The 27,058-nt window shown below is 40.9% G+C and overlaps 2 pseudogenes across 2 annotated transcripts; both read right to left on the bottom strand.

Annotated features, from left to right (window-relative positions):
• Positions 1-1,117: 1,117 nt before the first annotated feature.
• Positions 1,118-27,058, bottom strand: LOC144573315 (mediator of RNA polymerase II transcription subunit 33A-like; annotated as a pseudogene). Its single transcript, XR_013517927.1, has 8 exons — positions 26,896-27,058; positions 26,241-26,576; positions 25,935-26,026; positions 9,819-10,143; positions 3,121-3,334; positions 2,391-2,505; positions 2,096-2,267; positions 1,118-1,693 (listed from the first exon to the last, which is right to left on the bottom strand). The product of XR_013517927.1 is annotated as a mediator of RNA polymerase II transcription subunit 33A-like (transcript).
• On the bottom strand, positions 5,610-9,552 carry LOC144573215 (protein FAR1-RELATED SEQUENCE 5-like; annotated as a pseudogene). The gene is made up of 6 exons (XR_013517903.1): positions 9,303-9,552; positions 9,144-9,209; positions 8,310-8,409; positions 7,756-8,219; positions 6,017-7,701; positions 5,610-5,714 (listed from the first exon to the last, which is right to left on the bottom strand). The product of XR_013517903.1 is annotated as a protein FAR1-RELATED SEQUENCE 5-like (transcript).

Genomic DNA, 27,058 nt, shown 5'->3' with positions numbered 1-27,058 from the left:
GATTACCAACTTCAATATCACCTCAGTAAAGAAGTGCGGATCATGAAAAAGATGGAAGGTACGTAAGAACAAAATACCAGGAGACAGACTGTAAATATCAGAAAGAGACTGTCCCAAAAGACCAACCATGCACACCACGTGTTGAGGTGATAGAAGAGCCATCACTCGGAACATAACCAAGGAAGGCTCTGAAACAGCTGCGCATCAACTGGAAAACCGCATCCATATCATGCGTGAAGGTTGAGTGTGACAAAGTTATGATTAAAAAATCTTGCCATTTACAGATCTTTTGGTACACTACTGCACCACATACGAGCATCCTTGGCCAATTGCTATACACAGCATGGTTTATCAATGCACGGCCCACGATAGCACGTGCATATTCTAAGCTCTTATCCATCCCGAAGGTGATAAATAAACTCAGAAGGGCTGCTAGAGGTAGTGGCAAAGTTGGAGCAATACCACCTGCATATATAATAAAGTAGATACGCATTACTTTACATCAAGAGATTTCCTGAATGTTTGTTTGCGCGTACAATGTCAACTATGATACTAGCTAATAATGACCTGACCATGACCATGACCAAGTGATAATGTGACTCACGTGGATAGCAGCTCTGAATGTGGACCCCGGCAGATGCAAGAACCTCATTCAATCTGGATTCAAATGTGTAAAGAGCTTCAGAAGGGCTGGGCCAATCGGTGCCATTCATTGGGACATCTTTCCAGATTCCACGAGTAATCTCTGCCGAAAAATAACTTACAATAGCTGTTATGGAAGCTGGGAAGAAGCTCACTAGATCTCTCAAGCCTGCAAATTGCAATTATGAATGATTCTTACATTTTTGGTACACATAATTTTGAGAGAGAGAAAGACTCTTGGTAACCCTTGCCAAGCTTTAAAAAAAAAAAAAAAACAGAGAGAGAGAGAGAACATGGAGGGAGAGCATTGGATCAAACCTGTAGTCAATTGACGAGATGAGAGCCTTCCGTTGGCCCATGCAGTAAGAAGAGCCTCTATAGCAATTGGTGTGGCCTCAAGCACCTGCCAAGCAGGAAGCAATGGAAGAGCCTGGTCTTCACTCTCAGAAATACTGGTACTGGTACTCTGGGATGATCCGTTGAGGCTAGTAGTGGAAGTCCTTGATGAAAGAGAACTCTTATCTGTATCTGGGTCCATAGAAGAACTATTTAGCACCCGTTGGTTGCCTTTATTTTCCTTACAGAAAATCATATTCAAGATCTTGTTTGCGACATGGAGCACTGGCCTAGGGTTACAAAGGCCAGAGAGAATTGAGGCAACACAAGCCTCGTTCTGAAAGTACCATGCCCGTAATTTTGGAAAATAATCTATGTATATGGAACGGCATGGTAAGTCATGCAATGGATCAGTGATATTAGCAATGCAATCAGAATTTTTTGTGGTAAACTTGTTGGGAATGATAGTGTTGTGCACTAAGAGGAAGTAATCAAGCGTCAGCTCAGGATGCACAGGGCCTGTGCGCCCAGAGGCATAGTGCCCTTGAGACGGTACATAGAACTTGTATAGGCGGAGAAGGAATTAGAGAAATGCAAAAGAAAAGACACTGTAGACGGAGACTTCTTCACTGGCACTTGAGCTATAGGGATGCGGAGGTTGCAGTGACCCAAAAACCTCACATAATGGTATTAGAGCTGCGACAACTTCTGGAATCTGAAACCAGATACAATCTACTTGGGTGAAAAGCAGAGACCTAATAGGTGAATAAGTTTCATTGACACTTTGAAATCATAAAAATTAAATTCGGGACACGGGGAATAACCCACGCAACAGTGTTCAGTTATCAAAGTTCGAAAAGGATTGTGCATTAGCACTTCACTATTACTTCATGAACCAACCTTTAGTTGCACTTGTCCAGACAGTAAATCTTTAATTTGTACGTAACCAATGCTTTTCCTTGTGTAAATCCTTGCAAAATTAGGTTTACCCAATTCAAGGAACATAAGAATTAGAGAATTAATCAGCAACAATTATTAAGTTGGTCATTTTTTTTCCAATATTAATTTAATTTATTCTGATGAAATATTTGCGCAAGAAGTGAGAAAGAAGCCTTACCACACCATGCAACCAAAGGATGCATGTGGAGAATATCAGTGTGACAAAGGGATGATAAGGTTGCCGTCAACATATGCATGTGATCAAGGAAATGATTTGCTTCTCCAGTTGCAGGAGTATTGGACGGCAGTGGTGGAGATAACAACTTCACTACTGTATATACTGTATGTTCCTTAAAATAAGAAGATAGTACATTCACCACAAGGTTTAGGATATATATATATATGAGACCATCTCTTAACTCTTAAGATTTCAAAACAAACAAATTCACTGCACTGTATATTTATTGAACTACCTGGATGTTCCAGCCACGGAATAGAGATGCAGCGCATAAGATTTTTGGAGCAGCCAGTTTATCATTTTCTGATCCATTTAGTGCCAAATGAGTCAATTTCATCAGCTCTGCCGCACTAAAGGTGAGTCAAAATTATAAATTCAGCAGATTAGTAACAATGTACATTTTGTTGTGAGACAGATGATACTAGGGAGTAGGGACTGATGCAAACCAATTCGTTCCAGTAACAAGAATAAATTAAGCTCTTCTTTTGCCAAATTTCCTGTTTAGGACCCAATAAGAAAGAAAAATGCATTCATTTCATGCAACTTGGAAGGAAATTTGTTCTCTCTTGAGGTGATTGGGACCACATTATGCGAGTTCTCCAATCAAATTTTAATGAATCTACCAATTTTCCTTTTTCATTCATTTCTACTGTTGACAAATGAAAGAGGGTTAAATTTGGCAGTCATCAATGTGGAAAGTTATTGTTTATAAGTTTTTCAAGGAACTGAAAGGGACATGCATGTAAATTTTATAAAATTCATGGATACTTTTATTAGCCTAAAAAATGAATTTTTATAATCAATTTAACTCAATCAGCCTAAGTAAACTTTGGATCAAGATACTTCAGTTGAGAATCACATCCACTGACTTCTAAAATTGCAATCAATTTAACCCTAGAAAGAAAATTTTCCAACCATTAATCTACAAGTCAGGAGCAACTTCACTAATTTTCAGTTTCTAATACCTTGGAGCAGGAATAGCTATGAGGGCACTTTGGAGAGACTCGGTAAGTGGAACTCCTTGCATGAAGTTCAACCATGGGGAATCTTGAATTAGCATAGGTTGAGGACATGTTTTAGCAATGGATAGAACCACATAACCCGGCCAAAAGTAAGCAGATGTATCTATGAGATCTCTGGCGATGCATGCTTCCACCATTAAATGCAACAAACTTCCCTCTATAACAGAATAATTGATTCAATTTTTTGGATACATTACTACGTGAATTACAGAATAGAAAATCAAACCTTGAATACCTATACTAACTCATATGCACAAGTACTTTATGCGGCTCAAAGTTACTGTTGAGAAACAAAGAATATTTTGGTAAAAGGGTAATTAGAGAATAGTTTAGAGACCTCTATGTAATATGTGCACTCTATATAACCCAAGTTGGGAATTGATGAAATTAGGTTCTACAAAACGGGATATGCTACCATACATTGCAATGCATAGAGGGGTCTGTGCATTGCATTGTCAGCCGTTGGATCGCCTTTAAGATTCGTGCAGATCTGATAGATGGGAGAGGCAAAATATGTCGCTGGGAATTCAAATTTTTGGAAATGGACCCTCCATTTGAATAGCAGACTCCCACCCGTCCCTTCTTTCTCTCTTAACCTCAACAGGCAACCCTAGGCGAAAAATGACACTCCTCTCCTCTCTCGTCGGCGCCAACACCAGCGACCCCGCCTGACCAGCCCTTGGCGAAACCGACGGTCACCAGCCCTAGGCGAAATCGACGGACAGCTCTCCCGCTCCACTCCTCTCCTGTCGGCTCCACCTCCAACGACCACCATTGTCAGAGGTACGACCTCCAGCGACCTAGGGCATTGCCTCTATAGCTTTTAATTTCCTTTAATGTTCTGTTTATAGATGATCGTGCAATGGGACTCTATAGTTTAATTTGGAACTTAGGATCCCCTTTGGCCAATTGAAAAAAAAAATTCTACTAGAGACAGTATCATAGAATCTCCTTATTCTACTAGACGATTTAATTTAATATGGATGATTAAATTGTACTTTGGGTGCAAATTATTTTTTGATTTCAAAATTAATAAGAATCGTGATGAAATAAGTACGATACCAGAAAAAAAAAAACTATATCAAAGAAAAGTACGTTTGTTTAGTAAAAGAGAGATTATTGACTACTATCCCTTAACTCTTAATGAATTAATATAAAATTAACTTATTTTGGATGAGTATACCTAGAAACAAAATGTTCTGGTAAACAAACATAATTTTCTTAGTCAAAGTCTCAACAACAAATGTATGCTTATTGTATAAAAATAGAAACCTGATTAAAGGAGGGTAATTTAGCTATTATGATATGATCATAATATATGCATGCCTTGTAATATGAATGACAGAATAGAAATCGTACATAGTGATTTTTCCCTTATTATCTAACCCTTCTTAATTTTGTTTGTGTAGGCCAAATGAGTAGCCTTGTAATATGAATGACAATTTTATTGTTGTCAAAATTGCAACGAGTGGAATGGTTGGTGCAACATCACTACCAATATCAAGAATATATCTCAGATGCAAAATCACAAAAATGGTTCAAGAGATTTATTTGAAACGGAAATCACTTCGATACTCAAGAAAATACTAGTCGGATTAATTACACTTTGTGTATTGATGTGTGTACTTTTGTGTAGGAACCTTGTGCGAAAGGTGCATGTTATTTGAAAAAGCCATATTGTGTAAGAACCTTGTTAATTGTGGTGCATGTTATCTTTAATTGTGGTTAAAATACTATGCTTTGATTGTGGTTGTTAATATAATATGTAAGAACCTTGTTAATTATGGTGCATGTTATCTTTAATTGTGGTTGTTAATACTAATTATGCTTTCTAAATGAGTAAGTCTTGAAAAAATTGATTTTGAATTATCACTAGTGCGAAGCTGTTGGAAAAGTAGCTGATATTATCCAGATTTCAGCTTTCTTGTGCCGCCAGGTATTAGTAATGTTTTAAGTTGCATACTTCTTCTATAAAAAATATTTAGGGTCTGATTCGCATAGGACACCTAATATATTACTATAGTTGTAGCTATGATCAGATGTTCTAATATTTGAACCTTACACATAAATATTAAGTTAGGCCTACTTCTTTTATTTTGTTTTTAACTTCAGACCAAATATTTTTAAGACTAGCAGATATGAGCTTGTCCGGTGACATGTAAATTTATCAGACTTCACTTCCTGCAAATCTACCTACATTCAACTGTCAGAAATTTTTCACCAAAAAAAGAAACTAGAGTTTTCATATTTGCAAAATCAATCCACTCTACAGCTACAACTAAAAGTTGGTTAACAGAAGCACATATAGACATATATCTCTTGTCTAAAAACAATATTACATAACTTAAATCTCAAATATTACATCTGTTGAACACCACTCCATCTGTTGCCTCTTCCATCTGTTTAAAAAATATTACAACCAATCCACAATCTCATAAAAAATATTCTTCATCAGATTCGTTTGCCTCTTCCATCTGTTGAACACCACTCTCCTCATCATTAACCGCCTTTCGTTTGCCTTTTCCATTATTTTTCAGCTATCACAATGACCAATTCATGAATTAAAATTGAGTTAAAAAAATTGAGCAATTCATGAATTGGCACTGTTGCAGGAAGGTAAGACCAAAGTTGGCATATAAGGCAGTGGCAAATTTGTGGTGTACAAGCATTATAAGGCAGTGGCAAAGTTGGCATATAAGGTATTGATCAGTGCTATATATGGTTAATATGTTATATATGGTAATCTAAACAGTGAGCATTTCTATATAAATCCTATATGTTAATATGCATTTTAAAATGAAGTTGAAATTAAGAAAAAAAGATGTGAAAAGAATTGAACCATTGGGCAAGTTCTTGAGTTGTGGCCCTCTTTTTCGCCACATATGCTACAAGTCCTGCGTTTCTTCAAAGAAGGAGGCACCATTCGTGTCGAAATCATTTTTCTGCCTTTACATTGCGACTCTCGTGGGTCACGAAATATGGGAGTGGCATGCACTTCTTCAAAGGAGGCATCTCCTTGCGCTTCTTCAAAGAAGGTGACACCTCCTTGCACTTGCTTATCTAGCACCGACAACAATTTATGTTTTCCACTTGTAATTATCTCCTTCATACAAATAAAAGCCTCTGCACTAACAGCCCCTAGTTCGGTAAGCTCCATCCAATCTGATTTTAAAGAAGCTTTTCTCAATGTCAGCAACTCCGCCGACTCTCCCGAATCCATACTTCTCTCACTAATGGGTCTTTTGACACTTGCATTAGCCCCTTTAGTCCACCGTCTCAAAATGTAATGATCGGGTAGGTCTGTCATACCCACATATTGCATTACTTTTATTGCATGTGGGCAGAGAATTCCACTTGCATTATACCCCTTGCAATCGCAAGAAACCCTACACTTTTCTTTGTCCACCTCTACCGTGTATGACTCGGGTACATAATTATAAATTTCAGGATGTTCGAAAATATTAACCTTATAAGATACACCTCTCTCGACTTCGAGAACAACACCAAGTGTGCTATCTTGTACCATCTCTTTGAACAACAAAAATATTTGCCGTGTATAAACTTGGTGTGCTTTGACCTCTATTTTGTATCTTGACCATAATTGCTGCACCTCATTGATCGTTTTTATATGCTCATCACTCTCCTTTTGCCAAATGCCCTCAATTAGCTTCTCAATCTGCAATACGAATTGATAAACAGATTTGTGGTTATTTACCAATAGCTTAAAAAGAGCATTCATACTCTCACTCCTCTGAGTAGTTGACATGTCAACCATAAAAGTGTCTCGAAAGTAGGCTGGCACCCATTGCTCCCGATTTCTGTACATCACCTTGATGTAGTTAGCATTGTTCATGTTGTACGTGTCACACATAGCTTTCCAACGTTTCTCAAACTCTAAAACCGTCTTACTACGGATGATTGTAGCCTTTAATTCATCCTCGAAACCAGGCTTCTCATGGTACAGCTTCGCAAAGCGTTCCCTTGCCTTTCTCATTATATGCCACTGGCAGCATCTGTGGACAGTTGTTGGAAAAATCAACTCAATTGCCTTCTTCATCGCGGGATCTTGGTCAGTAATAATGGCAGAAGGATGCTTGTCGTACATTGCCTCCGAGAAGGTTTTGAACAACCAACAAAAGTTGTCCGCCGTCTCGCATTTGAGAAGAGCCATGCCAAATAAGATGGATTGACGGTGGTGGTTGACTCCAATGAATGGTGCGAAAGGCATGTTGTACTTGTTTGTCTGATAGGTGGTGTCAAAAGTCACGACATCACCGAACTCTTTGTATGCTCTCCTTCCTCTACCATCAACCCAAAAAATATTCTTCACAACACCATCCTCATCTGCCAATACTGAATAAAAGAACTCGGGATCCTCTTGCTTCTGTTTGAAATATATCAAAGTTGTGTGAACATCAACCCCTATGAGCTTTGCATTATCTCTCACTATCAGATTGTTTATATCTTTCTTCTTGAACCTAACATTTCCCTTACCATCATTTTCGGCACCTATGATTTCCATAATTTAAGTTGTTCCCACATTTTGAGCACTCAATTTACGTATGGTGTGCTTCTGACCTGCCGTCATGAGCTTATGGGATAGCAAATTTCGAATCTTCGAAGGGCTCGTGATTAGCTCATGGTTGTGATCCTCCATAAAGACGCTCACTTTCCATTTTTCCACTTGCCATTTTTCTGATTCTAAATGAGGCCTTGCATTCAACCCTTGTAATTCCATGTTCTTTCTCAGGTGCAGCAACATCCGTCGAGCATCCGATACGCATCTCTTTTCTTTTATGCCAATCTGATTTTCCTTCTTTGGAACAAACATATCGAACCGATGACAACCCATTCTTATTAGTTGTCGAAGCATTTTTGCGAACGCTAAATCCAACAAAACATGCATAATTGTTGTAGAAAGTGTATGCCTCTTCAGGTGTATTGAACTCCATGTCGACATACGGTTTAGTTGTATCATTTGACAAAGGCTCATCCGCTTGTGTTGCTTCATAATAATGGATGTAGGGATCGTTGATATCTGACTGTTACAAATAAGCAAACCGTAATCACTAAACATTCTTGCTTAAGTTGCAATTGTAAATATTTAAAAAATGAAAAATAACAAAGATTACCTGCATCTGAATTCTCGGATTATTTTCATCTCCATCTCCATCGTCATAAAGGTCATTTGAGCCTACCTCTACATTATCAGGACAATCACATTCTAACATCCTAACACAATAATCATAAAATTCTGATTGTAAGCACAGCCAAACTTAAGAATTACATTGCTTATGATAAGAACTTTTTGATGATATTTCTGCATGATATGTACAAGTCAAAGGAGAATAAAAGCTCTGGTTTTCAATACTGTTAAACAACTTAAATCCACCAAAAAAAATGATAGATTACTATTAAAGGCTAGAATAGTTCCAACATAAAAAAAAAAAAAAAAAATTGGTACATGACAGATATGTAGTTGTGATAAACAAATAGCAGTGTGCACTTAAAAGATCCATCAAACATAAAAAAAAAAAGGCTAAGTAGAGACAGTAGCAATAGCAACATCAACAAAATTGACATCTAACACAAAAAAGTTACCTTGGTCTTATAGAAAGAAAGGCCCAATATTTCATCAATACCAAACATATTTTATTTTTTAATAAGAAACATAAATTTTAGGACAGTTTGCTCACTTTTTGCTGACAACCCTTCATTTAATAGTCAGAAATCATGTGGACATGGGTTGAAATCCATATTGGTCGGAAATTATGGATGTTTAATTTGTGAGCAGATGCAAATATATGGAATTGTAGTGCTTAATTCCTTGTCATCTAATATAGTTATCATCTCCAACAAATTACAAATAATTTGGATAAATTTTAAGAACCAATCAAGAGCTAGTGCAATGAAATTAGAATTGGCTTTTAATAAAAAAACAGAAGAGAAAGTAAATAGGCAAGTACTTGTTGGGTCTTTGAGCTGCACTCAATGTATGCAGCAGCTCCTATTAACTTCCTCAGTTCTTCGCCCTTCATATGAAAACCAAAATTTAGAAGAAAAAGTTGATAAATATAAAAAAGTTAAAAGTCAAATTGAAGAATAAAACTAACATTGCACAGTACCTGAGCGGTGGAAATTGGTACTCGCTTAGGGCTTGCATTTCCCGTTGCCTAGGGCTGCTGTCCGTCGATTTCGCCTAGGGCTGGTCAGTCGGTTTCGCCTAGGGCTGGTGACCGTCAGTTTCGCCAAGGGCTGGTCAGGCGGGATCGCTGGTGTTGGCGCCGACGGGAGAGGAGAGGAGTGCCATTTTTCACCTAGGGTTGCCTGTTGAGGTTAAGAGAGAAAGAAGGGACGGGTGGGAGTCTGCTATTCAAATGGAGGGTCCATTTCCGAAAATTTGAATTCCCAGCGACATATTTTGCCTCTCCCATCTATCAGATCTGCACGAATCTTAAAGGCGATCCAACGGCTGACAATGCAATGCACAGACCCCTCTATGCATTGCAATGTATGGTAGCATATCCCCTACAAAACAATTGTTACACGATTTATTGGCATACTAAAATGTTCGGAATCAAGTACTTGCAGTGCATCATTGGTAAACGAGTTTCAGAAAAAGTAGTAATCAGGAAAACTACATGCTTTTGGAGAGCTATTATTTTGAGGTATAATCTTGAGATCACTACTTCTCATCTTATGTTTGCTCACAAAAACAGCTGCTTTTGTCGCAGCATCATTAGCTGCCTCAATCACTGGCTGAGGCGGGTAAAGGAGACAAGTGAACTGTGCCAGGGATTGGAGAGAAGCCACAAAACCCTGCTTCATGGGAGAATCAGTGGTTCCCTCAGAGACTTTGTCACTCTCCTCTTTCAAAAGAATTACAAAGCTCAAGGGTAAAATAGATAGCAGCAGACATAGCCTTGAGTCAAGGTGGGGAACTGGTCCTGACACTGGTTCTCTAGCCTAACTTCCAGAAGTAATAATAATTAAGTTAGCAGAAACATATTTGTTACTTACAATTTAATCTACATCTTGTGTTGTATATATATACTACTATCTACAGAGAGATTAGATTTTCTATAGGTATAGAAGTAGTAGATTTCTAGGGAAAAATGAATTGTATTTTTCTTTGTTCTCATACAAGCCTATATAGGCGTTACATCTTTCATTCAAGTCCCTAAACATCTTTGAGAGAAATGAGCCCGAAGGTAGTAGCACTCAGGCTCAGGGGGAGTCGAGATACCGTGAGGTGTATGTGAGGAGAAATAAGCAGAGTGAGGGAGTCGTGCCTACAGTGCCACCTGTGCCAAGTCCCTTGTCACATGGTTGTACTTGATGAAAAACAAGAATGATGTACTGGCTTGCTTCAAGGATTTCCATAAGGCGGCTCAGACTCAGTTCGGTGCTGTGGTGAAGGCACTGAGATCCGATAATGGGACCGAATATACAAACAAGGCATTCGAGGAGTATTTGTCAGTTCATGGGATACATCATCAGACCACGTGCCCTTACACACCAGCACAAAATGGAGTGCCAGAGAGGAAGAATAGACACTTGTTGGAGGTAGCCCGGTGCATGATGATCTCCATGAATGTTCTGAAACATTTGTGGGGACAAGCAGTCATGACAGCCGCACAATTGATCAACAGAATGCCATCTAGAGTGTTGGACTGGCAGACTCCGTGTGTGATGTTGAAAGGAGATAATGAGGGTATTCTTTCTCCAAAGGTATTTGGCTGTGTATGCTTTGTGAAAGACAACAGACCAACAGTGGGAAAGTTGGATCCCAGAGCGGTGAAATGCATCTTTGTGGGTTACTCTGGTACTCAAAAGGGTTATATGTGCTGGAGTCCAGTAGAGAGGAGATTGTTTATGAGTATGAATGTTACATTTCGTGAGCTCGAACCTTACTACTCCTCAGAGACTACATCACCATTTGGAGACTCGCTCGATACAAGAGGTATGAGGCGAGAGGGGGAGAGTAGTAGTGATGGTGAGAGGAGGATGGTGAGTGTGAGTGGTATTCCTTGCCCACTGATGGATTCGACTAGGATTGAGCCGGAAAAGCAGGATTCGGCTAGGGTTGAGCCGGAAAATGAGGATTCGGCCAAGGTTGAGCCGCAAAGGGAGGATTCGGCTGTGGGTGAGCCGGAAGTTGAGAGAAATGAGCCCGAAGGTGGTAGCACTCAGGCTCAGGGGGAGTCGAGATACCGTGAGGTGTATGTGAGGAGAAATAAGCAGAGTGAGGGAGTCGTGCCTACAGTGCCACCTGTGCCAAGTCCCTTGTCCATGCCTACTTCGACTCCTGTGGCACTTACACCATCCACCTCAGATTCAGAGTACTCAGGTGATATAATTCCTCTTGATTCTCCTCCCACTCCCATGTCATTGAGACGGACTTCTCGGTCCAATGCGGGACATCCTCCTGATCGCTATGGTTTTCCACATGACATTGCCCAGTTTGTCTCTTACTCTAGCATATCACCAGCACATGGAGCATTTATTGCATCGTTGGACTCTGTTATTTTACCCAAGTGTTGGCAGGTTGCTAAGGAGGATCCAAAGTGGAAAGCAGCCATGCTAGAAGAGCTCGAGGCTCTCGCTAAGAACAAAACCTGGAAGCTTGTGTCACTACCACCAGACAAGAAGGCAGTTGGATGCAAGTGGGTCTTTACTGTGAAGCAAAGCCCAGAGGGTCGGGTTGAGCGTTACAAGGCCCGATTGGTGGCGAAGGGGTACAGTCAGACTTATGGCATCGACTATGATGAGACCTTTGCACCCGTGGCGAAGATGAGCACAGTAAGGACACTTGTTTCCTTAGCAGCGAATGAGGGGTGGAAGTTGCACCAGCTCGATGTGAAGAATGCCTTCCTTCACGGTGATTTGTTGGAGGAGGTATACATGGAGGTCCCACCGGGTTTTGGCACAAAACAAACGGAGGGTAAGGTGTGCAGGCTCAAGAAATCTCTTTATGGGCTGAAGCAGTCCCCTCGAGCCTGGTTTGATAGATTCAGGATGGCTATGGTAGGCATGGGTGATAAGCCAAAATTATATATGTAAAAACCTAGGGTTGAATATGAAAAATAAACCAAGTTTTGATTTAATTAGGGTTAACTAGGTTAGAAATGTCCAAAAGTTCAAGTTACTGCCCTAGTTTTGTTTGTTCTACAGGTAATCAAGTTTATGGAGCTTAACGACTCAAACCGGGCGAATTAGCATAAAGAATGGAGCATCTGACTTATCCATTACGGCCCGTGATGAGATCCACTGCGGCCCGTAATCAACCAGCCAGAACACACCAGAAAAATTTCAGCCTCTCCATTACGGCCCGTAATGAAGTGATTACGGCCCGTAATGGCCTTTCAGAATTGCGCAGATTGATTTATTAACTGCCCATTACGGCCCGTAATGGGTCCATTGCGGCCCGCAGTTAAGTCGGTGCAGAGTCCGAATTAGTTATTTCTGATTGGTTATTTCTGGATTTTTGAGTTGTATATATATAGAGACCTGTAGAACAGATAAAGGGGAACGTTTTTTAGACAGAATTGAGAGAGAAAAACAAGGAAAAGCAAAAGGAAAACAAGAAGAGAGAAGAAGAAGGGAGGAGAGATCATTGATCAACCGGTTTTATTATTTGCTTTTCTCTTCTTTGGAACTCTTTTATTTCTTTTGAATTGATTGTATCTTGGCCATGGCTGGCTAAGAGCTTTTCTAGGGTTATGTAGGGTTGTACTTGAAACTTTTGTTATGGTTTAGTTGGTTTTACTTGATATATGCTTGTTCTTGTGTCATGATCTATTCTTTATTTGAATTGCTTGTGAGGACTTAATCGAAATTGCATGAAACCCTAGGATTTAGTATTTACAATTGAGAAATTGGATATTAGGTCCAGACCATAAGGAATAGAGTATTTGATAGGCTAAGTACTGAGAGGTGACGCTTGTCTTATACGGGCTTTACCTAATAGGTCAGAAAATTGTACCAAGTACCGAGAGGTGAAAGATAGTTTTCTAATTCAATTGGGACAGTAAGGACTTAGTGACTTTAGATTAGAATAGCCAAGTACTGAGAAGTGACGCTTATTCTAATTTAAAGATGGTATTAATATAGAAATATCACTTTATACCTACAACACCAAACTGTGCCTTCATAAACCTAAGAACAGAAATTTATAAACCAATTAGTCGTAACATTAGTGGATAGGAACCCTAAGCAAACCCTAATTTCTCATACTTGTTATAAACCGAATTTACTTTAGAAGCTTTAGTTTAGTCACAATCAAACCGAACCATCCCAAAAACAAACAAATTCCTTTTATTTCCTTTACTAAATTAAATTGAGTAGGTTAGGTTTAATATTCCGAATTGTCCCTGTGGAGACGATCCCTAAGTACTACTTGACAAGGTTGTACACTTGCAACCGAATTGAGGGTAAATTAGGATTTATTACTTGTGTAGTAGTAAAATTCACATCAAGTTTTTGGCGCCGTTGCCGGGGACAACGGTGAATATTATTTCGGACCTAAGTAATTTAGTTAGTAATTGTTTTTAATTTTCTTTTATTTTATTTTCTTTCTCTTTTGATTTAGGTTGAAATCTGGCAGAGGAACCTCCTACTCCGGACGCCACAGATTTGGTAGAGTGGTTTTCGAGGAGAGGATCAACTCATCTTTTTTACCAGAGAAGAAACAAGCACCCGACAAGGGGACCTTTCTTTCCCTTGAATCCACGCCGGTTAGACATGTCGTCCGGCAATGATGATGCTAGGTTTCAAAACCTCCAAAGAGAAAGGGATCGGATGGCCAATGAACTTCAACGGTTGAGGGCAGCTAACCAAGAGAGAGAGAATCTTGAAGCAGCCGATGCCAACCGCCCTTTGAGAGACTTTACTGCGCCTAGGGCTGAGGAAATCCATCTTGGGTACACTGCACCTACTATCAATGCTGAGGAATACCAAATTCCTCCTGCATGGGTTAGCATGGTGCAGCGAAATCTTTTCCATGGTCTGCCTCATGAAGATGCCACGCAACACTTAGCCAACTTTGAAGAAATCTGCAGTACAATCAAGGTACAAACTGTTTCTCCTGATGATCTTAAAGTGATGGCTTTCACTTTTTCTCTTGCAGATAAGGCTAAGGGGTGGATAAGGGGACAACGGCCCGAGAACATGAACACTTGGCCTAAGGTGGCGAATGCTTTCCTCAACAAGTTCTTTCCACCATCCAAAACAAACTCCTTGCGCCATCAAATCCACAATTTTCGACAAAGAGGGGATGAAACCATGAGCGAAGCATGGGAGAGGTTTCAAGAGCTGCAGAGGTGCTGCCCTCACCATGGCATTGAAGGATGGAACCTGTTGCAAATCTTCTACAACAGTCTTCTGCCACAAGACAAGGGTATGCTAGATGCAGCCGCTGGAGGAAGTCTCATGAACAAAGGGGCTGTTGATGGATACAAGTTGGTTGATGACATGGCTCTCAACCAAAGCCAATGGCACAACCCTAGGGAGACCCCGGTCATCCTGCAACGGGGAATGAAGGAGGTGAACTCGAATTCAAGCATGGCCGCAGAAATTGCCGCTTTAAATCGCAAGATTGATCAAATGAGCGTAAAATCGGTAAATTATCCTTCTTCTCTTCCTTGTTCAATTTGTGGTGGGACCGATCATTTAGCACTCAATTGTGGTATAGGTAATGAGGTTAGTCATGAGGAAGTTAATGCCATAAACCAAGGCAATTTCAAACCAAATAACAACCCTTACTCTAATACTTACAACCCCGGTTGGAGAAATCATCCAAACTTTTCGTGGAGACAAAATGACCAAAATACCCAAGGTAACTCAAACTTTAATAGACCAAATCAAGGTTATGGTAACCAAGGGTATGGTTCTAATGCACCACCAAAGTCCAATCTTGAATTGATGATGGAGACTTTCATGGCAAGTCAAAATCAAAAATTCGATGAATTGACCAAAAAGGTAGACATGTTGGCAACCCAAAACAAAATGCTTGAAAACCAAGTTGCACAACAAGCTACACAATCCTCTCGCCAACCGGGTTCCCTTCCACCAAAACCTGAGAACAATCCCAGGGATGTCAAGGCAGTCAGGCACATGCTTCGCAGCGGTACGCAGTATGAGGATCCACCCATGCCAAAGGACGCCTATGTACAGCCGCAAGGAGAAGAGACACGAAGCAATGATGAGCACATCTCCACACACGAGGATTCCGCCTCAAAGGAAGCTACACCAATTGCACCAAGCGACCCTGCCATTCAAGCAAATCCATCTCAAGATGAGCCACCAAAGGTAAGTGCACAGGTACCTCTCTACATTCCTCCTCATAAATTTGCACCTTTTCCTGGTAGGCTTAAGAATGAGAGAACTGATAGGCAATTTGCTAAATTCCTTGAATTGTTGAAACAATTGCATGTAAACCTACCATTGACTGAGGTAATGACCCAAATGCCGGTTTACACCAAATTTTTCAAGGACATTCTATCAAATAGGCGCAAGCTTGAGGAAGTACAAATGGTGTCCTTAGACTCAAATGGTAGTGCCATGGTAATGAATGAGTTGCCCAAAAAATTGGATGATCCGGGTAAATTTTCAATACCATGTTCCATAGGAAATGTCCAATTTAAACGTGCACTATGTGATCTAGGGGCAAGTGTAAGTCTCATGCCAAAGTCGGTCTATGATAGGTTAGGTGTAGGGGAACTTAAGCCAACCAGAATTTCTCTTCAATTGGCAGACCAATCGGTTAAGTTACCCCTAGGAGTGGTAGAAGATTTACCGATCCAAATTGGCAAGTTCTTTGTACCAATTGACTTTGTTGTGGTTGACATGGATGAGGATACTCATACACCACTTTTGTTGGGTAGACCATTTCTCAATACAGCAAAAGCTGTGATCTATGTCCATGATGGAATCATAACAATGAATATTGGTGAAGAAAAATTGACATTTGACATCAAAAGATCGATGAGATATCCATCTAACGATCAAAGCGTGTTTAGTGTTGAGATTCTTGATCGGTTTTTAGATGAGGAACTCAGGTACAACTTGGAGAAGGGTTCCTTTGAGTATTGGATGGAACAGGAGAGCGAAAAGGCCAGCAAAACGCATTCTGCAGACCCTACTGCGGCCCGCAGTGACTCTCATTACGGTCCGCAACCCCTGCAGACTGAACCACACGATCACCAGCAGAATCCAGAACTCATTACGGCCCGTAATGGAGTGATTACGGCCCGTAATGAGCCCTTCCCAGCTGATTTAAACCCCGTTCTGAGCCCTATTTTTCAGGTTTCAACAGCTGAGATCCTTCCAAACTTTGCCGAAACCGCAAAGGATGCACCCAAAGTAGAACTAAAGTTATTACCATCGACCCTACGCTACGAATACCTTGGCCCGGACCAAACCTATCCTGTCATTGTTAATGCATCCCTGAACCAAGACCAAACCAATCAACTCTTGACAATTTTGAGGAAGCACAAGAAGGCCATTGGTTACACCATCGATGACCTCAAAGGAATCAACCCTTCCATCTGCATGCACCGCATTTTCATGGAGGAAGGACACAAGCCAACCATTGAAGGACAACGAAGATTGAATCCAAATCTTAGTGAGGTGGTACGAAAGGAGATCCAAAAGCTTCTTGACGCCGGTATCATCTATTCAATCTCCGATAGCAAATGGGTGAGCCCAATCCATGTGGTGCCAAAGAAGGGAGGAACAACAGTGATAGAAGGAGAGAATGGCGAGCCAATTGCAACACGACTCGTGACGGGATGGCGCATGTGCATAGACTATCGAAAGCTCAATACTGGCACGCGCAAGGATCACTTTCCTCTCCCGTTCATTGATCAGATGCTTGAACGACTAGCTAAGCACTCTTTCTTTTGTTATCTTGATGGTTACAGTGGTTTCTTTCAAATACCAATACACCCTGATGACCAAGAAAAGACAACTTTTACTTGTCCATATGGTACCTTTGCATATCGTAGGATGCCCTTCGGGTTATGTAATGCCCCTGCCACTTTTCAAAGGGCAATGATGGGAATCTTTTCAGACCTCATTGAAAAATCCATGGAAGTCTTCATGGATGACTTTTCAGTCTATGGTACAACCTTTAATGATTGTTTGACCAACCTGACCAAAGTCCTACAAAGATGTGAAGAGGTTAGTCTTGTTTTAAATTGGGAAAAGTGTCATTTTATGGTTCAAGAGGGTGTTGTATTGGGCCATGTTGTTTCTGAAAAAGGTTTAGAGGTGGACCGTGCCAAGGTAGAGGTGATTGAGAAGCTACCTCCGCCTATTAATGTGAAGGGCGTTAGGAGTATTTTAGGGCATGCAGGTTTTTATCGAAGGTTCATTAAAGATTTTTCTAAAATTGCCAAACCTTTGACTAACCTATTGCTCAAAGATGCCCCTTTTGATTTTAATGAGGATTGTTTAGATGCCTTTAATAGCTTGAAGGAAGCTTTGATTTCTGCACCTATCTTGCAACCCCCGAATTGGAGTGAGCCATTTGAGATTATGTGTGACGCGAGCGATTATGCTGTTGGAGCAGTTTTGGGGCAGCGAGTTGACAAGAAGCCGTATGCAATCTACTACTCAAGCAAGGTGCTAGATGAGGCCCAAGTCAACTACACCACAACTGAAAAGGAGTTGCTTGCAGTGGTCTTCGCCATCAACAAGTTCCGCCCTTACTTGGTGGGTTCTAAGGTCATTGTCTACACTGATCATGCGGCAGTCCGTTACCTCCTTACCAAAAAAGATGCAAAACCGCGCCTCATCCGATGGATACTCTTACTCCAAGAGTTTGACCTTGAGATAAGGGACAAGAAGGGCACCGAAAACCTAGTAGCTGATCATCTCTCACGCATTGTGGCCGAACCTTCAAGCAAAGAAGCACCAATTGATGATTCTTTTGCCGATGAACAGCTCTACCAAGTCAATCAAGTCGAATTCCCTTGGTTTGCTGACATCGCCAATTTCCTTGCATGTGGTCTCATCCCTCAGAATCTGACCTATCAACAACGCAAGAAGTTCTTCGCGGATGCTAAGCATTACTTTTGGGATGATCCTTATCTTTTCAAGCTTGGTGTTGATGGGATCCATAGACGCTGCATTCCACAAGATGAGGTTCAATCAATCCTTCACCATTGCCATTCCTCACCCTACGGAGGACATGCTTCAACCAACAAAACCTCGGCCAAAGTCCTACAAGCCGGTTTCTATTGGCCGACTCTTTTCAAGGATACGAGGAATTTTGTTGTCTCATGTGACAAATGCCAAAGGATGGGAAACATCACCAAGAGACATGAGATGCCTCAACAAAGTATCCTTGAGGTCGAATTATTTGATGTATGGGGCATTGACTTCATGGGGCCATTTCCAAGTTCATGCAACAACAAGTACATCCTTGTAGCGGTGGACTATGTCTCCAAGTGGGTGGAAGCGATACCAAGCCCAGGAGCCGACTCAAAGACTGTCAAGCGCCTTTTCCAAAAGATAATTTTTCCAAGATTCGGTGTTCCAAGGGTAGTGATCAGTGATGGAGGTTCTCACTTCATCAACCGCTCCTTTCAAACCCTAATGGAGAAGTATGGTGTAAGGCACAAAGTCGCGACTCCATATCATCCGCAAACAAGTGGCCAAGTTGAAGTCTCTAACCGCGAAATCAAGCACATCCTCCAAACTGCTGTAGGCTTGACCCGAAAAGACTGGAGTTTGAGGTTAGATGATGCACTTTGGGCATACCGCACGGCCTACAAGACACCAATTGGCATGACTCCTTTCAAGCTTGTCTATGGCAAGCCATGCCATCTGCCGGTTGAATTGGAGCACAAAGCATTTTGGGCTATCAAATCTCTCAACTTTGACATGCTACAAGCCGGAAGGAAACGCGTTCTCGACTTGCATGAACTTGAGGAGATCCGTCTCAACGCGTACGAAAATGCCAAAATCTACAAGGAGAAGACAAAACAATGGCATGATAAGCACATCATACGAAGGGAGTTTAATATTGGTGATTATGTTTTATTGTTCAATTCACGTTTTAAACTCTTTGCAGGAAAACTCAAATCCAAGTGGAGCGGCCCGTTTCAGGTGAAACGTGTGTTTGAACATGGGGCGGTGGAGATTTGGAGTGAGCGAACTGGAGCATTCAAAGTGAATGGGCAGCGACTCAAGGTGTACAACTATGGAGAACCGGTTGAAGGGAGGATTAACATTTCCCTTACCGATGCACAACCGAATTAGATGAGGAGAATAGTCAAGCTTGAGACTATAAACAAGCGCTTCTTGGGAGGCAACCCAAGCAATTTACTTTTCTGCACATTTAGATTTCCAATTTACTTTTCAGCATATTTAAATTTCGTACTTTAATTTTATAATGCATTTAGATAAAGTAGTTTAGGTAGTTTAGAAAAAAATTCGGCTGGATTGCGGGCCGAGACCACTCTCATTACGGGCCGCAGTCAGCTACTTGATATAAAAAAAAAAAAAAAAAAAAATCCATTGCGGCCCGCAACCATTTTCATTACGGGCCGCAATGAAGCCCAACAGTCGCGAATTTTCTTTAAAATGGGGTTTTTTTTTTTTTTTCTTGCAGAACACTCACTCTCTCTCTCTCTCTCTCTCAATATCTTTTTAATTTCTTCTTCTCTCCCAATCTATCTCTCTAATTCTCTTTTTCTTTTCTTTTTCTTCTCTCTTTTTCCCTTTTCTTTTTCGTTTTTCGTTTGATTTTATTTTCTTTCTTTCACAGATCTGTGGCAACCGGGAACTCTTCCTCCGCGGCATTACGGCCCGCAACACAAGCCATTACGGCCCGTAGTGAAGCATCAGAGGCGCCTTTTCACATACCCATTACGGCCCGTAGCCCTCTCCATTTCGGTCCGTAATGCAGCACGCAGGAAGCCATTCTGCACTGATTTAGTTGAAATTAAAAGTTTCAACTTGAAATAGGACTTCTCGGCTGCTTCTCCACTTCAAATTGGTTTGATTAAACTAATCCGGTTGTATTTCTAACTCTTTTAAATTTCAATTAAAGGATCAAATCGAAGAGTTATGGCTTGTGATTGAAATGAACTGCATTGGTGTGAGTTGAGTTTGTATTTGACCAAACTGGTAACTGTCATTGAATTGAACAAATTGGGGATAGAATTGAACTTGACTTAGACCAAATTACTGAACCAATTTCACCATGCCACCAAAGACTAGGGGCAAGGGTAAGGCAGTGGCAGAGAATGATTTCGTTCCCCCAAAACGTTCCAAACAATATAGGGGAGGAGCCAGTACCAACAGTGGTCCTGTAGACGCTGAGATGTCTGATATACCTGATTGGACCACTCTACCAGAATCAGAGTGGCCTGAGAACAAAGACACTGACTTTGGTCTCAGGTTTAAGACAAGAAAGGCACGAGAGATTTTCCAGTCTCTCAAGTCCAGGAAGGTTGTCCAACCAAAGTATATCCATATACCTACCCTCCAGTCATTAGGTATTTTGGATGATGTCCAATCTCTCATGTCTACCCTTGGTATTTGGCTTTATTGCACCACACCAATAATAGCTTACCGTTCCTTAACCTTTGAATTTTTGTCCACTTTAGAGATGGAGGATGAGCATCTGGCAACATACTGCTTGGACGGTGAGCAGTACTCCATCAGCATGCAAGAAACAAACCGCATCATGGGATTCCCTAACCGAACTGATGCAGTGGAGGCTCCTGCTTGGGACGAGAACACGAATTTCTATGACTTCTCTTGCCAGTTGATCGGAGGCCCCAGGAGGACTTACAAGGCCAGTCAGATCAGCCACCCCGTCTTCCGCTACATCCAGCGCGCCTTGTCATTCACCATCTTTGCACGCGGGGAGACTGTGGGTAATATGGGGGAAAATGAGTTTTTCTTCATGTATGCCATGCTCAATGCCCAATCCAGACCTGACATACTACCCAATGTCGCTGCCTTCATGTTTGAACACATATTGGGCGTGCGTGACAATGGCAGTCAGGGTGGCATGATCTCTGTTGGTGGATTTGTGACCCGGCTTGCCATTTATCACCGTGTACTTCCTGTAGAGGGTCCAATCTATCGAGTTCTTGCCAAGCGCCTCCAGAAGCAGACTGAATTCATTGACATGACATACCTGCAGACGGCCGGCATATTTACTCGAGTGGGAGACTCATATTTCTTCATCTCACGTGGTGGCCAGCATATTCCTCTACCCCTCCAACTCCCGATCGATGTGGCAGATCCTACCACTTGGATTCTGCCTCTCAATATGGGTCCACCACTGCAGCCCCAGTATCAGCACCAGCCAGGGGCCGAGCCTGCTGCACAGCCACCTATAGATCCATTCGGGGCACCTACGCCAGATCAGCACCATGCTCCACCTCCACCTTTCTGGGCTCCTGGTCCCGATCAACCGACCCCGCAGCAGATGTTTGAGCTGATGCAAACGATGAACACCAACATCACCAATCTGGCGAATCAGACTGCTACAAAGTATACGGAGCTGCATGATTATGTCAATGAGCGGTTCACTGCTTTCGACCGACAAATCATAGACCTCCGTAAATATATTGAGGAACAAAGCAGTCAGAGTCAGACCTACATGGCAGACCAGTTCGGCACATGTCATGCTGACATTACTCAGCTCACCACGCAGATGGGGGGCATGCAGGTCCAGTACTCTGATCTTGCAGGTGACATTGATGAGATGGCAGATCAGCAGCATGGCACTTACCACAGGACGGACCGCATCTATACTCACATGGCGAGCTCTGGATTCGTCTCAGCTGATCCGATACCGAGGCGCAGGAGACAGAGGCGCGCACCACCTCAGCAGAGTGATGCACCACCACAGCAAAAAGGAACACCGCCTCAGCAAGGCGGCGCACCTCCTCAATAGCTTACTCTGTGAGTTCTCTTATTCCTAATTTTTCTTTCCTTTCGTTTGTTTGTGGCACTGGGACGGTGCCAATGGATAGGCTTGGGGGGGGGGAATTGTTAGGAATTGTATCCAATTTACATCTTTGTTTACTTTGCTTTTGTTTTTAGTGAGTTTTGTGCAATTTAGGGGAAAACAATATAAATTGAGGGGCATATTTTAAAAATTTTTTGTTTGGTGATTTCAATGATATAACCACATGGCATAGGAAAAGGTAATAATTGGTGGGTTAATATCTTGTGGTACCTTGGTACCGGTGGCTTTTTATTTAGAACCCATTCTATATGTTGGAAATCAAGTCTCAGATGCGCAAGGCCAAGAGTTTCTGAAAGGCTTGGTGCCCGTAGGAGACTTTGCGCGAGACTCAGAAATCCTTTTCTAAACCGAACTTAATTGAACAAAGGTGTAGGCTGAAAAAGTGAGAAATGTAGGATTGAAGTCCTTAGGACAAATACATCCGCATTTTATAAAATAAAGAAAAAAAAAAAGAGAGTGAAGAAAAGAAAAAGAAACAAAATAAATACAAAAGATTTGGGTATATAAAGGAAAATGAGCGAGCCAAAAACAGACAGATGCAAAAGTAAAAAAAAAAAAGTCAAAGCATCAGGCACAGTCTACACCCCTAAATTAAAATTTTCTTTTTCAAAGGATTTTCTGGAATTGGTTGTCACTTGTAGAATTGGGGGAAAAGTTCAAAGTTCACTAACTCTGAGGCATTATTTGGGTATAAATCTGCTTAATTAAAACCAAAACTTATGTTTGTGAGGTGAAGAAGATCATTGAAAGAAATCCGAATAGTTGTTTTTACCTATCCTTGAAATTGAGTTGTTTACACCATAATTTGCCTTAACTGACGAATTTTTAGTTTTAGTCCTTGTTAGGATAGTTTAGATAACTTGGTTTGAAAGACATGACCAGCCCTGGGGATATCTTTGGATGCTAGACTTGCTTGGGGCAAGCAAGAACTAGGCTTGGGGGAATTTGATAAGCCAAAATTATATATGTAAAAACCTAGGGTTGAATATGAAAAATAAACCAAGTTTTGATTTAATTAGGGTTAACTAGGTTAGAAATGTCCAAAAGTTCAAGTTACTGCCCTAGTTTTGTTTGTTCTACAGGTAATCAAGTTTATGGAGCTTAACGACTCAAACCGGGCGAATTAGCATAAAGAATGGAGCATCTGACTTATCCATTACGGCCCGTGATGAGATCCACTGCGGCCCGTAATCAACCAGCCAGAACACACCAGAAAAATTTCAGCCTCTCCATTACGGCCCGTAATGAAGTGATTACGGCCCGTAATGGCCTTTCAGAATTGCGCAGATTGATTTATTAACTGCCCATTACGGCCCGTAATGGGTCCATTGCGGCCCGCAGTTAAGTCGGTGCAGAGTCCGAATTAGTTATTTCTGATTGGTTATTTCTGGATTTTTGAGTTGTATATATATAGAGACCTGTAGAACAGATAAAGGGGAACGTTTTTTAGACAGAATTGAGAGAGAAAAACAAGGAAAAGCAAAAGGAAAACAAGAAGAGAGAAGAAGAAGGGAGGAGAGATCATTGATCAACCGGTTTTATTATTTGCTTTTCTCTTCTTTGGAACTCTTTTATTTCTTTTGAATTGATTGTATCTTGGCCATGGCTGGCTAAGAGCTTTTCTAGGGTTATGTAGGGTTGTACTTGAAACTTTTGTTATGGTTTAGTTGGTTTTACTTGATATATGCTTGTTCTTGTGTCATGATCTATTCTTTATTTGAATTGCTTGTGAGGACTTAATCGAAATTGCATGAAACCCTAGGATTTAGTATTTACAATTGAGAAATTGGATATTAGGTCCAGACCATAAGGAATAGAGTATTTGATAGGCTAAGTACTGAGAGGTGACGCTTGTCTTATACGGGCTTTACCTAATAGGTCAGAAAATTGTACCAAGTACCGAGAGGTGAAAGATAGTTTTCTAATTCAATTGGGACAGTAAGGACTTAGTGACTTTAGATTAGAATAGCCAAGTACTGAGAAGTGACGCTTATTCTAATTTAAAGATGGTATTAATATAGAAATATCACTTTATACCTACAACACCAAACTGTGCCTTCATAAACCTAAGAACAGAAATTTATAAACCAATTAGTCGTAACATTAGTGGATAGGAACCCTAAGCAAACCCTAATTTCTCATACTTGTTATAAACCGAATTTACTTTAGAAGCTTTAGTTTAGTCACAATCAAACCGAACCATCCCAAAAACAAACAAATTCCTTTTATTTCCTTTACTAAATTAAATTGAGTAGGTTAGGTTTAATATTCCGAATTGTCCCTGTGGAGACGATCCCTAAGTACTACTTGACAAGGTTGTACACTTGCAACCGAATTGAGGGTAAATTAGGATTTATTACTTGTGTAGTAGTAAAATTCACATCAATGGGCTATCAGCAGATCAATGCCGACCACACGGTGTTCTTTCGACAACATGGTGGTCACATTACTATGCTGGCTGTGTATGTCGACGATATGATCATTACCGGGGATGATGAGGGGGAGATTGCACAGTTGAAGGCAAAATTGGGGAAGGAATTCGAGGTAAAAGATCTGGGACAACTTAGGTACTTCCTTGGGATTGAGGTGGCTCGCGAAGTAGAGGGGATTGTTCTATCTCAAAGGAAGTATGTCCTGGACTTGCTCAGTGAGACAGGCATGTTGGGGTGCAGGCCTGCAGTTTCTCCAATTGATGTGAAGGCCAAGATAAGTGCAGAGGCAGGAGAACATGTTGATCGTGAAAGGTACCAGAGACTGGTAGACAGATTGATCTATTTGGGTCACACTCGTCCTGGTATCTCATTTGCAGTAAGCGTGGTGAGCCGCTACATGCATGACCCTAGGAAGGGCCATATGGACGCAGTGTATCATATCCTAAGGTACTTGAAGAGTGCACCGGGGAAGGGCTTGATCTTCAGGCAGAATGAGCACATGAACATTGAGGGCTATTGTGACTCTGACTGGGCTAGTTGCCAAGATGACAGGAGGTCCACATCTGGCTACTGCATGTTTGTAGGGGGCAACCTGGTCTCCTGGAGGAGCAAGAAGCAGCCGGTTGTTGCGAGATCGACGGCAGAAGCTGAGTACAGGGCTATGGCATTGGGAGTTGCCGAGATGCTGTGGCTGAAGAGGTTACTGGAAGATCTCAAGGTGAATCACGTAGCCAAAATGAAGTTGTGGTGTGATAGCAAATCAGCGATCAGCATTGCCAACAATCCTGTGCAGCATGACAGAACCAAGCATGTGGAGATCGATAGGTTCTTCATAAAGGAAAAGCTGAAAAGTGGACTATTGGAGCTGAGCCATGTAGCTACGGGAGATCAAGTAGCTGACTGCCTCACCAAAGGACATAGCTCAATAGATCTAGCTAGGTTATGTGACAAGATGGGCTTGATGGATATCTTTTGCCCATCTTGAGGGGGAGTGTTGAGATTTATTGTATGTTTTCGGTATTTTGGGTTTTATAGGGTCCTTTTGGTAAAAAGGATTATAAAAAAGTTTAGGGACTTGAATGAAAGATATAACGCCTATATAGGCTTGTATGAGAACAAAGAAAAATACAATTCATTTCAACAGAAGTTTTTGTTATTTTGAATTCAAGTCTTATTCTTTAGGGGCACGTCTTAAATATGAAATTAATATAAATGAAATTTTATCTAAAAAGTTGATGTAGAAAAGAACAATTACAGTGTATAATATGATGATAGGTAGTTGAAAGTAGGAAGAAATAGATACATAAAAAGTTGTAGTTTAACCCAACCCGTTGGACAAGTCGAAGAGCAGAGATCCACAGGGCTTGAAAGGTTTCCTGCCAACTAGCCTGATTTATTATTTGTAATTTCTTCATCAATCCTGATACATAAAAGCATTGATGAGAAGATAAAAATTGGATATTTTAAATACACTATGTAAAAGAAATATAACAATTTCCTTTTAAGTCTTTGAAATATTTCCAAATGCCTATTGTCAAAGCAAAGCAAAGACAAGATATTATTTTACAAGGATGTACAACAGAACATCTAATTTAAAAAAAAAAAAAAGAGATAAATTGTTCCACTAAAAGCACCTGCAAGTTTTTCAAAAGCAGCAATGGGGGAGGGGGTCTTTCTTCCATCCATGGCTTTCTCCATAAGAATATCAAAAGAAATCCAACAACCAACTTTGCCAGAACCGATAAGAAGGGGCAAGGGCGAGTTTACTGATATCATATCATCTAGACGCCCCTGAAGGAAGCGCTTGTTGGGCCTATAGGCTATACACCACATTCATCACCTCTTCGACATTTGAAAACAATTTCTCCAGCTAGCGGATGGTTTACAGACATTAAAATCTCAGCTGATGACATATTGTCCTTGATAAACTGTAATCTCTGACGAAAATAGTCAAATGATTCAGGCCTGACCTAGCATCAGGATAAAGTTAGCGAGCTGACACCAATTAAAAACATGAAAGATTTAAATTAAGAAACTTTATAGTAAATAAAGACACAAAAGTTAGCGCGCGAGCTGCCAGTTGTTTGCTTGCAAGTGCAGAATATATTACTGCAGAACAACATTCATCAAAATTGGGTTGTAGTACATGAGAATATAATAAAGAAATCCTCTTATTAGAAACCATAAACAGAAATTTCTAAGTGAAATAAAGCCCACAGACTGAAAAGTTAATAAATCCTAAATGCAGAAGAAGATGTTCAGAAAACAATATAGACAATCAAGACATACATGTTTAGGTGAACAAGGCGTAGGAAAACTTGGATCCTCTTGTTTGAGGTCATAGTTTTCACGACTTCCAGAGCAGTAAAAACATTGGTTTGTCTGAGATGGTCATGGTGCTTGCTCCTATAATTACTCCCCTGGTCATTCGCATCTATATCTATTGGATGGG

This window comes from Carex rostrata, chromosome 21 (genome assembly GCF_964058835.1).
Source record: "Carex rostrata chromosome 21, lpCarRost1.2, whole genome shotgun sequence".
NCBI classification, from domain to species: domain Eukaryota; kingdom Viridiplantae; phylum Streptophyta; class Magnoliopsida; order Poales; family Cyperaceae; genus Carex; species Carex rostrata.
Note: the sequence above shows the minus strand (reverse complement) of the source record. Positions and strands in the feature narration are given on the sequence as shown.